This window comes from Phyllobates terribilis, unplaced genomic scaffold (genome assembly GCF_046119375.1).
Source record: "Phyllobates terribilis strain yellow unplaced genomic scaffold, ASM4611937v1 Scaffold_3__8_contigs__length_932513732, whole genome shotgun sequence".
NCBI lineage: Eukaryota > Metazoa > Chordata > Amphibia > Anura > Dendrobatidae > Phyllobates > Phyllobates terribilis.
The window spans coordinates 241,551,871-241,564,429 of record NW_027362763.1 but is presented as its reverse complement, the minus strand read 5'-3'; the positions used below and the strand labels follow the sequence as shown (position 1 = coordinate 241,564,429).

The following is a 12,559-nucleotide window of genomic DNA, read 5'->3' as shown; positions in this document are numbered from 1 at the left end:
ACTTTTTTGATTTTTACGGATTAATTTGTGAAGGATCTTGGGGTTCCAAGTGCTCACTATGCATCTAGATAGGTGCCTTGGGGGGTCTAGTTTCCAAAATGGGGTCACTTGTAGGTGAGCTCCAATATTTGGGCACACAGCGGCTCTCCAAACGCGACATGGTGTCCGCAAACAAATTGAATGGAAAATCGGCTCAAATTGTTAGCGGACACCATGTTGCGTTTGGAGAGCCCCTAATGTGCCTAAAAAGTGGAGCTCCCCCACAAGTGACCCCATTTTGGAAACTAGACCCCCCAAGGCACCTATCTAGATGCATAGTGAGCACTTTGAACCCCCAGGTGCTTCACAAAATGATCTGTGAAAACAAAAAAGTACTTTTTTTTTCACAAAAATTTTCTTTTAGCCTAAATTTTTTAATTTTCACATGGGTAACAGGATAAAATGCATCCTAAAATGTGTTGGTCAATTTCTCCTGAGTACACTGATACCTCATATGTGGTCATAAACCACTGTTTGGGCGCATGGCAGGGTTCAGAAGAGAAGGAGCGCAATTTGACTTTTGGAGCTAATTTTCCATTCAAAAAGTAAAATGGCGCTCCTTCCCTTCTGAGCCCTGCCGTGTGCCCAAACAGTGGTTTATGACCACATATGAGGTATCAGTGTACTCAGGAGAAATTGACCAACAAATTTTAGGATGCATTTTATCCTGTTACCCATGTGAAAATTAAAAAATTTAGGCTAAAAGAAAATTTTTGTTAGAAAAATAAAAATGTTCATTTTTTTCTGCCATGTGGCTTTAGTTCCTGTGATGAACCTGAAGGGTTAATAATCTTCTTGAATGTAGTTTTGAGTAGCTTGAGGGGTGCAGTTTTTGGAATGGTGTCACTTTTGGGTGTATTCTGTCATAAAGACCCCTCAAAGGGACTTCAAATGTGATGTGGTCACTAAAAAAATGGTTTTGTAAATTTTGCTGGAAAAAAGATAAATTGCTGATGAACTTTGAACCCTTCAAACTTCCTACCAAAATTTTTTTTTTTTTCAAAATTGTGCTGATGTAAAGTGGACATGTGGGAAATGTTATTTATTAACTATTTTGTGTCACATCACTCTCTGGTTTAGTAGAATAAAAATTCAAAATTTGAAAATTGCAAAATTTTCAATTTTTTTCCCATATTTTTGATTTTTTCACAAATAAACGCAAATATTATCGACCTAAATTTAATACTAACATGAAGCCCAATATGTCACGAAAAAACAATCTCAGAATCGCTAGGATCCATTGAAGTGTTCCAGAGTTTTTACTTCGTAAAGTGACACTGGTCAGAATTGACAAAAATGCCAAGGTCTTTAGGGTCAAAATAGGCTGGGTCCTGAAGGGGTTAAAGTGATATCAAGTAATGTTCAATAATAAAGAGAGGTGCAATGCACATGTACAGATAATAAGACATAATCCAATATTAGTAATATAAGTAGTAAGCAGTGGCACTGTGCAATAAAGTGCCATGTGCGTAGTTACCCAGGTGAATCAAACCACAGAAATAGCATCATATGGGAATGAGGGCCCCACCCATACCACCTCTGGATGTGGCTTCCTCAGGGGTCATTGTTTTTATTTGTGTTGTCTAGGCCTTTGTGTTTTCCATGCAATGAAGTTTCAGATTGTTAACATTTTGGAAGTGCAACCGATCTTTTGTACATGACTTTTAACCTTTTTTGAGTGTGTATGTTTTATATGTAGTTGGGCAAGCACTCCATCCATATATAGGTGGTACCCACTGCATTTGTATTTTTCTTGATATATCTGGAATATGCTGTCACTAGTGTTGAGCGATACCTTCCGATATCGGGAAATATCGGATCGGATTGGATCGGACCGATACCGAAAAAGTATCGGATATCGCCGATTCCGATACCGGAAACCAATGCAAGTCAATGGGACAGAAATATCGGAATGAAAATAAACCCTTTCTTTCCTTGTAGGTTAAGTCTACATGAAGGAAAACAACTAAGAATAATGTAGAATGTATTGGGGGAGGTGGGGGAGACAATAAAGGCATAGAGGTTTAGCCCAATCAAATGGAAGAGCAGGAATTAATATTTTTTTTAAGACGTTCTGAGTTACGGAAATATTGACTATGTTAAGTATTTTTATATTTTGTCAGATATTTATGTTTCACTACTTCCATGCTCTTCACCTTCTTTTTTACTTCTCCCACACTTTCTCCTTCATCATCCTCAGCATCTTTTTCATCCTCTTCTTCTTCACCTTCTTCATCTTCTTCTTCTTCACCTTCTTCGTATTATTCTTTTTTTTTACATTCTTCATATTCTACTTCTTCATCTTCTTCATATTCTTCTTCTTCATCATATTCTTATTTGTGACAGGCATTCCTGTAGTTGTTATCTATAAAAGGTTGGACATTACACCTTTCGTTCTGCCCGTCACAAAAGATTTACAACAGGATTTGTCCGCGTTCAGTTTGGCCTGCAGCAGCAGGTCTTTTCCAGGGGCACCACGAGGAGGAACGGACTCACCCCCATACACTGCTTAGTCATCTTCTGCTTATAATTTAGATATTATCTTTTGCTCTGATTTTTAGTCTTATGCTTAATGTTCTTCCGCTTTTTGTTCTGCAGCTTCTTGTATTTCTGCTTCTTGGTTTTCTGTCTCTTGTTCTTCTGTATCTTGGTGCTTGTCTTCTCTTCTTTGTCCTCTTGGTCAACTTCTTCAGGGTCATCTTCTTGGTCTTCTTCGGGGTGGTCTTCAGGGTCGTCGTCTTCGGGGGTCGTCGTCTTCGGGGTCCTCGTCTTCTTCGGGTTGGTCTTCTGGGTCCTCGTCTTCGGGGTCCTCGTCTTCTTCGGGGTGGTCTTCAGGGTCCTCGTCTTCTTCGGGGTGGTCTTCAGGGTCCTCGTTTTCTTCGGGGTGGTCTTCAGGGTCCTCGTCTTCTTCGGGGTGGTCTTCAGGGTTCTCATCTTCAGGGTCGTTGTCTTCGGGGTCCTCGTCTTCTTAGGGTTGGTCTTCAGGGTCCTCGTCTTCAGGGTCCTCGTCAGGGAGATCCAGAGTGATTACCAAGAACCATTTCAAAAAGCTTGAACTTGGAAATGTAGCAGAAGGTACAAGAAAGCTGAGGAACTACCGAGAACCAGCTGACGGTACTGGAACCCGGATGGGTAGCAGAAGGTACAAGAGCCAATGGAACTGCCGAAGACCAGCTGACGGTACTGGAACTCGGTTACTAAGCAGGAGGTACCTGTGCCAGAAAGCACTACCAAGGACCAGCAGACGTTGGTGGAACTTGGATACCGAGAAGGAGGCACCTAATCCAAAGGCACTGCCGAGAACCAGCTGACGGTACTGGAACCCGGATGGGTAGCCGAAGGTACCCATGTAAAAAAAAGTTCAAGGCCGCGAGCCGGCCGCAGTTACCAAAACCCACAGTCCTACAGGGGGTGCTTGTCCTATTGGCACTATGGAACCAGCCTTCATTGCCTGATCCCGCAGCCCACATAGGAGTCACCTAAACTGCAGGTACCATAGAGTCGGCTAACCCGACCGCAACACGACAGGACAACGCATTGGAGGCAAAGTGACGTTGACACTACCCGGAAACAGCTGGCGTGCTGGAACCAGGCTGGGCAGGAGGGAGTACCCGTGCCAAAGACACTGCCGAGAACCAGCTGACGGTACTGGAACCCGAATGGGTAGTAGAAGGTACAAGAGCCAATGGAACTGACGAAGACCAGCTGACGGTACTGGAACTCGGTTACTAAGCAGGAGGTACCTGTGCCAGAAAGCACTACCAAGGACCAGCAGACGTTGGTGGAACTTGGATACCGAGAAGGAGGCACCTAATCCAAAGGCACTGCCGAGAACCAGCTGACGGTACTGGAACCCGGATGGGTAGCAGAAGGTACCCATGTAAAAAAAAGTTCAAGGCCGCGAGCCGGCCGCAGTTACCAAAACCCACAGTCCTACAGGGGGTGCTTGTCCTATTGGCACTATGGAACCAGCCTTCATTGCCAGATCCCGCAGCCCACATAGGAGTCACCTAAATTGCAGGCACCATAGAGTCGGCTAACCCGACCGCAACACGACAGGACAACGCATTGGAGGCAAAGTGACGTTGACACTACCCGGAAACAGCTGGCGTGCTGGAACCAGGCTGGGCAGGAGGGAGTACCCGTGCCAAAGTCACTGCCGAGAATCAGCTGACGGTACTGGAACCCGGATGGGTAGTAGAAGGTACAAGAGCAAATTGAACTACCGAGGACCAGCTGACGGTACTGGAACCCGGATGGGTAGCAGAAGGTACAAGAGCCAATGGAACTGCCGAAGACCAGCTGACGGTACTGGAACTCGGTTACTAAGCAGGAGGTACCTGTGCCAGAAAGCACTACCAAGAACCAGCAGACGTTGGTGGAACTTGGATACCGAGAAGGAGGCACCTAATCCAAAGCCACTGCCGAGAACCAGCTGACGGTACTGGAACCCGGATGGGTAGTAGAAGGTACAAGAGCAAATGGAACTACCGAGAACCAGCTGGCGGTGCTGGAACCCAGGGAAAATACTAAAAACAGAGTGGAGCCAGAGGTGTAATTGGAGCAAGTTTTAAATCAGTAGTACAGTGGATGTGGACAAAGCAGGAGAATTTGCCTCACACACAGCAGGGGAACAGCTGACGTTACTGAACCCCAATAACACTGGAGCAAGCGTTGACTGTGCAGACGGCACTTCTGAGCAGCAACTAGCGGTATTGGAGCCCAGGGTAAATACTAAAAACAGAGGAGCCAGAGGTGTATTTGGAGGAGGTTTTAAATCAGTAGTACAGTGGATGTGGACAGAGCAGGAGAAATTGCCGTCCGCACAGCAGGGGAACAGCTGACGTTACTGAACCCCAATGACACGGCAGCAAGTGTTGACTGTGCAGATGGCACTTCCGAGCGCCAACTGGCGGTGTTGGAGCTCAGGGATAATACTGAAAACAGAGGAGCCAGAGGTGTAATTAGAGCAACTTTAAAATCTGTAGTAGTGAGAATGTGGATAGAGCAGGAGAAATTGCCGTCCGCACAGCAGGGGAACAGCTGACGTTACTGAACCCCAATGACATGGCAGCAAGTGTTGACTGTGCAGACGGCACTTCCGAGCGCCAACTGGCGGTGTTGGAGCTCAGGGATAATACTGAAAACAGAGGAGCCAGAGGTGTAATTGGAGCAACTCTAAAATCTGTAGTAGTGAGAATGTGGACAGAGCAGGAGAAATTGCCGTCCGCACAGCAGGGGAACAGCTGACGTTACTGAACCCCAATGACACGGCAGCAAGTGTTGACTGTGCAGACGGCACTTCTGAGCGCCAACTGGCGGTGTTGGAGCTCAGGGATAATACTGAAAACAGAGGAGCCAGAGGTGTAATTGGAGCAACTTTAAAATCTGTAGTAGTGAGAATGTGGACAGAGCAGGAGAAATTGCCGTCCGCACAGCAGGGGAACAGCTGACGTTACTGAACCCCAATAACATGGCAGCAAGTGTTGACTGTGCAGACGGCACTTCCGAGCGCCAACTGGCGGTGTTGGAGCTCAGGGATAATACTGAAAACAGAGGAGCCAGAGGTGTATTTGGAGGAGGTTTTAAATCAGTAGTACAGTGGATGTGGACAGAGCAGGAGAAAGTGTCGTCCGCACAGCAGGGGAACAGCTGACGTTACTGAACCCCAATAACACGGCAGCAAGTGTTGACTGTGCAGACGGCACTTCCGAGCGCCAACTGGCGGTGTTGGAGCTCAGGGATAATGCTGAAAACAGAGGAGCCAGAGGTGTAATTGGAGCAACTTTAAAATCAGTAGTAGTGAGAATGTGGACAGAGCAGGAGAAATTGCCGTCCGCACAGCAGGGGAACAGCTGACGTTACTGAAACCCAATAACACGGCAGCAAGTGTTGACTGTGCAGACGGCACTTCCGAGCGTCAACTGGCGGTGTTGGAGCTCAGGGATAATACTGAAAACAGAGGAGCCAGAGGTGTAATTGGAGCAACTTTAAAATCTGTAGTAGTGAGAATGTGGACAGAGCAGGAGAAATTGCCGTCCGCACAGCCGGGGAACAGCTGACGTTACTGAACCCCAATGACACGGCAGCAAGTGTTGACTGTGCAGACGGCACTTTCCAGCGCCAACTGGCGGTGTTGGAGCTCAGGGATTACAGTTCAGGTGGTAGAAACATGAACACAACAGGAGACCTGGATACTTTTGCCAACAATTATTTATTCTGGAAGAGGACTGGCAAATTCATGAGAGATCCAGGCCTTGTTCATTTTGAGAAAAGTAAGCCGGTCAACGTTATTGGAGGATAGTCGCATGCGACGGTCTGTTAGTACACCACCTGCGGCACTAAAGACGCGTTCCGATAATACACTAGCAGCAGGGCAAGCTAGCACCTCCAATGCATACTGACTTAGCTCTGGCCATGTATCTAGCTTACAGACCCAAAACTTGAAGGGAGAAGAGCCGTCTGGGAGTACACTAAGAGGGCAAGACATGTAGTCTGTCACCATCTGACGGAAACATTGCCTCCTGCTGACTGGAGCCGTCTGTGATGGTGTAGACATTTGTGGTGGCGGGGACACAAAACTTTGCCACATTTCGGCCATACTGGTCTTGCCTTGTGCTGAGGCGCTGCTTCTGCTCCCTCTTTGTGCAGAGCTTCCTCCACTGCCTCGACGCACTGAGCTGCTTTGTAAAGCACTAGCAGCACTGCTCTCGGTTGGAATGGAGAACATGATGGAATGCACCAGTGCGTCTTGGTACTCCCGCATTTTCGCTCCCGGTTCAACGGTGTTATGAGGCTTTGTAAGTTGTCCCGGTAGCGAGGATCTAGGAGGGTGGACACCCAATAATCAGCCGTGTTGAGAATGTGGGCGATGCGGCGGTCGTTTCTCAGGCACTGCAGCATGAAATCAACCATGTGCTGCAGACTGCCAACTGGCCAAGAAACGCTGTCCCCTGCTTGAGGCGTGATCTCTGCCCGCTCTGCATCACCCCACCCTCGCTCTAGATACTGACTACTAGAGCATTGTGTACCTCCCTCCTCTGGACAGATGTCTTCCTCATCCATTGACTCCTCCTCATCCTCCTCACAAAGTGTCCCCTGCCTAGGCCTTTGTGAGGAACCACGTTGCGCAGACTGTAGAGAAGCAGATGTCATTTGTGACTCCTCATCCTCCACCTCTTCCAAAACCTCGTCCCTTAGTGCTTGCAGTGTTTTTTCAAGCAGGCAGATAAGGGGGATAGTCATGCTGACTAGTGCATCATCTGCACTCGCCATCCGCGTGGAATAATCGAAGGCACGCAAAACGTGGCAAATGTCCTTCATAGAGGCCCACTCAGTGGTGGTGAAGTGTGAACGGCGTGCACTGCGACTTGTTTGCGCCTGCTGCAGCTGGTACTCCATTACTGCTGCCTGCTGCTCACACAACCTCTCCAACATATGTAACGTTGAATTCCACCTGGTGGGTAGGTCACATATGATGCGATGTTCCGGAAGACGTAATCGGCGCTGCAGAGCTGCAATGCGTGATCTTGCATTGCTGGAACGCCGCAAGTGAGCGCACTCTATGCGGACCTTGTGAAGCAGTGCATCAAGATCCGGATAGTCCCTCAAAAAACTCTGCACGACCAAGTTGAGCACATGTGCCAGACATGGGATGTGAGTGAGGTTGCCTAGGCCCAGAGCTGCCACCAGATTTCGGCCATTGTCACACACTACCATGCCTGGCTGGAGATTCGCTGGCACAAACCACACGTCGCTCTGCTGCTTGATGGCATTCCAGAGCTCCTGCGCTGTGTGGCTTCGATTCCCCAAAGAAATTAATTTTAATACGGCCTGTTGACGTTTGGCCACGGCTGTGCTCATATTGGTCACCATAACAGGTAACCGTTCACGGGTCGATGTGGAGGTAGACCGTGACGGCTCCTGCAGCGCTGATTCAGAGGAACTGGAGTATGAGGAGGAGTCAATGTGTACAGACTGGATTCCTGCAATCCTTGGAGTTGGCAGAACATGTACAGCGCCACTCTCAAGATCTGTACCCGGCTCCACAACATTTACCCAATGGGCAGTGAGGGAAAGGTATCGTCCCTGTCCATGCTTACTGGTCCACGCATCGGTGGTCAGGTGGACCTTGCTACTGACGGCGTTTTGTAGCGCATGTTTAATTTTTCCCTCCACATGATGTTGCAGGACAGGGACAGCTTGCCTGCTGAAATAAAATCGGCTGGGCACGTTGTATTGTGGGACTGCCAATGCCATAAAGTTACGGAATGTGTCAGTCTCCACCAGCCTGAATGATAGCATTTCAAGGGCCAGTAGTTTAGCAATGCCAGCATTCAGAGCCTGTGCTCGGGGGTGGTTTGCCGAGTATGGGCGCCTTTTCTCCCATGCCTGTGCTAACGATGGCTGTAGACTGGCCTGGGAGTGTGAGGATGACTGGGAAAGTGGTGCTGTGGGTGGAATTACACTGTGTCTCTGTACAACAGTGCCAGAGATTCTTCCATGGCGATCCTGTGAGGAAGCCGAACCAGCTGTGTGTGAGCTGGAGGAAGAGGCTACAACACGAGCTGAAGAGGTGGTAGGTGGCGCTGTAGGTTGGCCTAGGTCTTTAGTGTGTTTTTGTAACTCCACCACGTGCTTGGTCCGCACATGTTTCCACATATTTGTGGTATTGAGGTTGCTGACACTTTTCCCTCTTTTCACCTTCTGATTACACAGCTTGCATTTGACAAAGCAAATGTCATCTGCAACTGTGTCAAAAAAGGACCAGGCACTGCAAGTCTTGGGAGCGCCCGCTTTGGATTTTGGAAGAGCCATGCTCCTAATGGGTGCCGAAGTGGAGGCTACAGGCAACCAAGTCTGCCCCCTCCCTCTCCCTCCTGTTTGGGCTGTTCGGGGAATCTCTTCCTCAGAGCTGCTCCCACCACCTTCCTGTCCCTCACGCCATGATGGGTCAAGGACCTCATCATCTACACCACCCTCTTCAAACAACTGCTTCTCCTGGGTAGTCTTGACAGCACAGTACGCACCAGAAAGTGGCACCTGAGTCTCATCATCAGATGCGTACTGAGGTGTGCTGCTGACCATAGGCACTGGCCCACCCGCCTCTTCAGATTCAGAGAGACAAAACGGTTGCGCATCACTGCATACTACCTCTTCTTCAAATTCTCGAATTCTGCTTGGCTGGCCCCCTCTTTCCAAACCAAGAGATTCAGAGAACAGAAGTAGAGATGGCTCCTGTCCAGGGCTCTCTGACTGCCTGGGCAATTTGGCAGGTGGTGAAGAGACAGATGGGTGCTCTTCAGTGCTCAGGACCTGAGAGGATCTGGAACTAATTGAAGTCGATGCGTTAGCTGCCATCCATCCGACAACGGCTTCAATTTGGTCCTCCCGCAGCAGTGGGGTACGGCTAGCTCCTACAAAGCTGCGCATAAAGGACTGTTCTCTGGTAAAACTGGGGGATGCTGAGTCACTGGTGCCCGCAGCAGGCACAGAATCCCCACGTCCTCTCCCTGCAGGCACAGAATCCTCACGTCCTCTCCCTGCAGAAACTCCACGCCCACGCCCACGACCACATGCCTTACTCCCTGCCTTCTTCATCTTGGTAGACTGATAAAGATAGGCAGAAAAGTACTAAGGGCTTAGTGTGCTTATTCCTGAACAGCTGCTAACAGGTATAAGAAACACTAATTTTATAAAGTGTGGACTAGACTTTAATATGAGCTAATGTGGCCTACACAACTGTAAAGTGGAGTGTTTGGTGAACTTTATTTAGGTTTTTTTGTCACAAAAAGACACTGGATGTGCCTAAAGATGTAATAACGATAGTATCACAAACTTTTTGTAGCTATTACAATGTAGGAAGGTAACCTACAATGCAATAGATGAGGCTGCAAAAAATAGGCTAATACTAATCTGGCTGGGGCTGCAGGGCCCAATGCTGCAGAAAGGCTCCTCTAACTACTCCTATATAGTGTGTTTGGAACCAATTTAGCTCAATATGGATGGAACCACCACACTAATAGGAGAAATCAGGAAAATTATGAATTGGCAAAAAAGGACAATGTATGAGGCAGTGACACACACTAAGTGCACTACAACCAGACGTGGTTGAAGCACACACTACAGGGTGAGCTGCACTCACACACCAGACCTTGCAGACAGCGGTGAACAGTACAGATGCAGAGCACTGTGCACTAGATCTGCAAGACCAAAAAAATTTCTCTATCTACTCCTATATAGTGTGTTTGGAACCAATTTAGCTGAATACGGATGGAACCACCACACTAATAGGAGAAATCAGGAAAAATTATGAATTGGCAAAAAAGGACAATGTATGAGGCAGTGACACACACTGAGTGCACTACAACCAGACGTGGCTGAAGCACACACTACAGCAGGAGCTGCACTCACACACCAGACCTTGCAGACAGCGGTGAACAGTACAGATGCAGAGCACTGTGCACTAGCGCTGCAAGACCAAAAAAATTTCTCTATCTACTCCTATATAGTGTGTTTGGAACCAATTTAGCTGAATACGGATGGAACCACTACACTAATAGGAGAAATCAGGAAAAATTATGAATTGGCAAAAAAGGACAATGTATGAGGCAGTGACACACACTGAGTGCACTACAACCAGACGTGGTTGAAGCACACACTACAGGGTGAGCTGCACTCACACACCAGACCTTGCAGACAGCGGTGAACAGTACAGATGCAGAGCACTGTGCACTAGCGCTGCAAGACCAAAAAAATTTCTCTATCTACTCCTATGTAGTGTGTTTCGAACAAATTTAGCTGCATACGGATGGAACCACCACACTAATAGGAGATATCAGGAAAAATTATGAATTGGCAAAAAAGGACAATGTATGAGGCAGTGACACACACTGAGTGCACTATAACCAGACGTGGCTGAAGCACACACTACAGGGTGAGCTGCACTCACACACCAGACCTTGCAGAAAGCGGTGAACAGCACAGAGAACTGTGCACTAGCACTGCAAGACACAGCGATTTATAAAGTAGCTTGGGTAAAGCAGAATAGACCAAATAGGTAGCTAAAACTGTCCCTCAGAACAACAGCATCCTATCCCTAACTGAATTCACAGCAGAGTGAGCTCAAAATGGCGGCGGCGGCTTTTGTAGTGCATCATGACATCATTTCAGCAGCCAATCACAGCCATGCCATTAGTTAAGATGCCTACATGCTTAACAGGATGTGCCCACACTTCTTAGGATCCTCATTGGCTGAATAAAATGAAAATGGCTCATTGCATTATGGGAACTTCCGATTCCGGTATACGATATTGCAAAAGTATCGGAATTAAGTATCGGAATTCCGATACCGCGAATATCGGCCGATACCCGATATTTCAGTATCGGAATGCTCAACACTAGCTCTCACCTTGTGATCTGTGGGGTCCAAATTCTGATCGTGATATTGCAGGGGACTCAGTGCTATTTGAAATACAGCCGACTCTATTCCCTTGATTGTGGCCGAGTTGCAGTTTGCTGCACAGCCTCATTCCTGTGAAGAAGATATAGCGTTAAATTAGAGTCCAAGGTGTTGTCCCCCTATTTAAATACCTCCGTTTATGCACTGAAATGTCCAAAATATCTAGCAGTCAATGGATTCCTCGAGCTGAGTTAACAGTTTGCACAGGATGACAATCGCCAGACCGATACCGTCACTGGAATGTCACCATTTGAGGAATCCAACAACGTAACCTCTTAGAATTGTTTGGTGGCATCTTTACATTTTACGTGTGGGTTTAGTTTATCTTTTGCCTACTATGGCAGAACACTCTATCTTGTGGCTCTGTTGTCACCACTATCGTCACCAGCTAGGTATAGGGTGTAGAGTACCTCCATGTGACATGCTGGTATGGGGATCAGTAAGGGTATATGCACACTGAGTTTTAGAGGAAGTTTTTTTCTGCTTCAGGTTTTAAAAAATGCCTAGTAAGAAAAAAGTGCATGTCATGCACATGCTGCTTTTTCTTTCCTTTCTGATTTGAACTATCAAAGTGTTTTTTAAAATTTACAGAATGTCAATTCTTTCAGCATTTTTGTAGCATTTTTCACCCATTTAAATGAATGGCAAAAAACGCATATTTTTTAAAAGGGTTGTCTGGCCTTGAGGTACAAGACTACAGTCACTCTATGTGACTGCAGATTTGTGAATCCTCACAGCACACACGCTTTGAAGATTTGCCGGCATCGGGAGCGGGCAGTCATGTGACCACAAGTATGTGATTTGCATACTTCTGGCCACATACTGACTAGACGTGTCCGGCGTCACTCATTACACTTACATTGAGTGAAGCTGCACTCGTCTAGTCTGCATGTGACCGCATGTATGCCAATCACATACTTGCATTCACGTGCCCGCCGCTCATGGCCCCGGCATCAGAGCATCCTCACAGCTTTCAGTGCACGCACTGTGAGGATTCACAAGTCTGCAGTCAGACAAGGTGACTGCGTACGTGTAGCTTAAGGCTGGACAACCCCTTTA

At 47.4% G+C, this 12,559-nt stretch overlaps 1 protein-coding gene across 3 annotated transcripts in view; it reads left to right on the top strand.

Moving 5' to 3' along the window:
- PLS1 (plastin 1) overlaps window positions 1-12,559 on the top strand; it is a 202,112-nt gene that overhangs the window by 98,557 nt on the left and 90,996 nt on the right. The window lies entirely within an intron of this gene.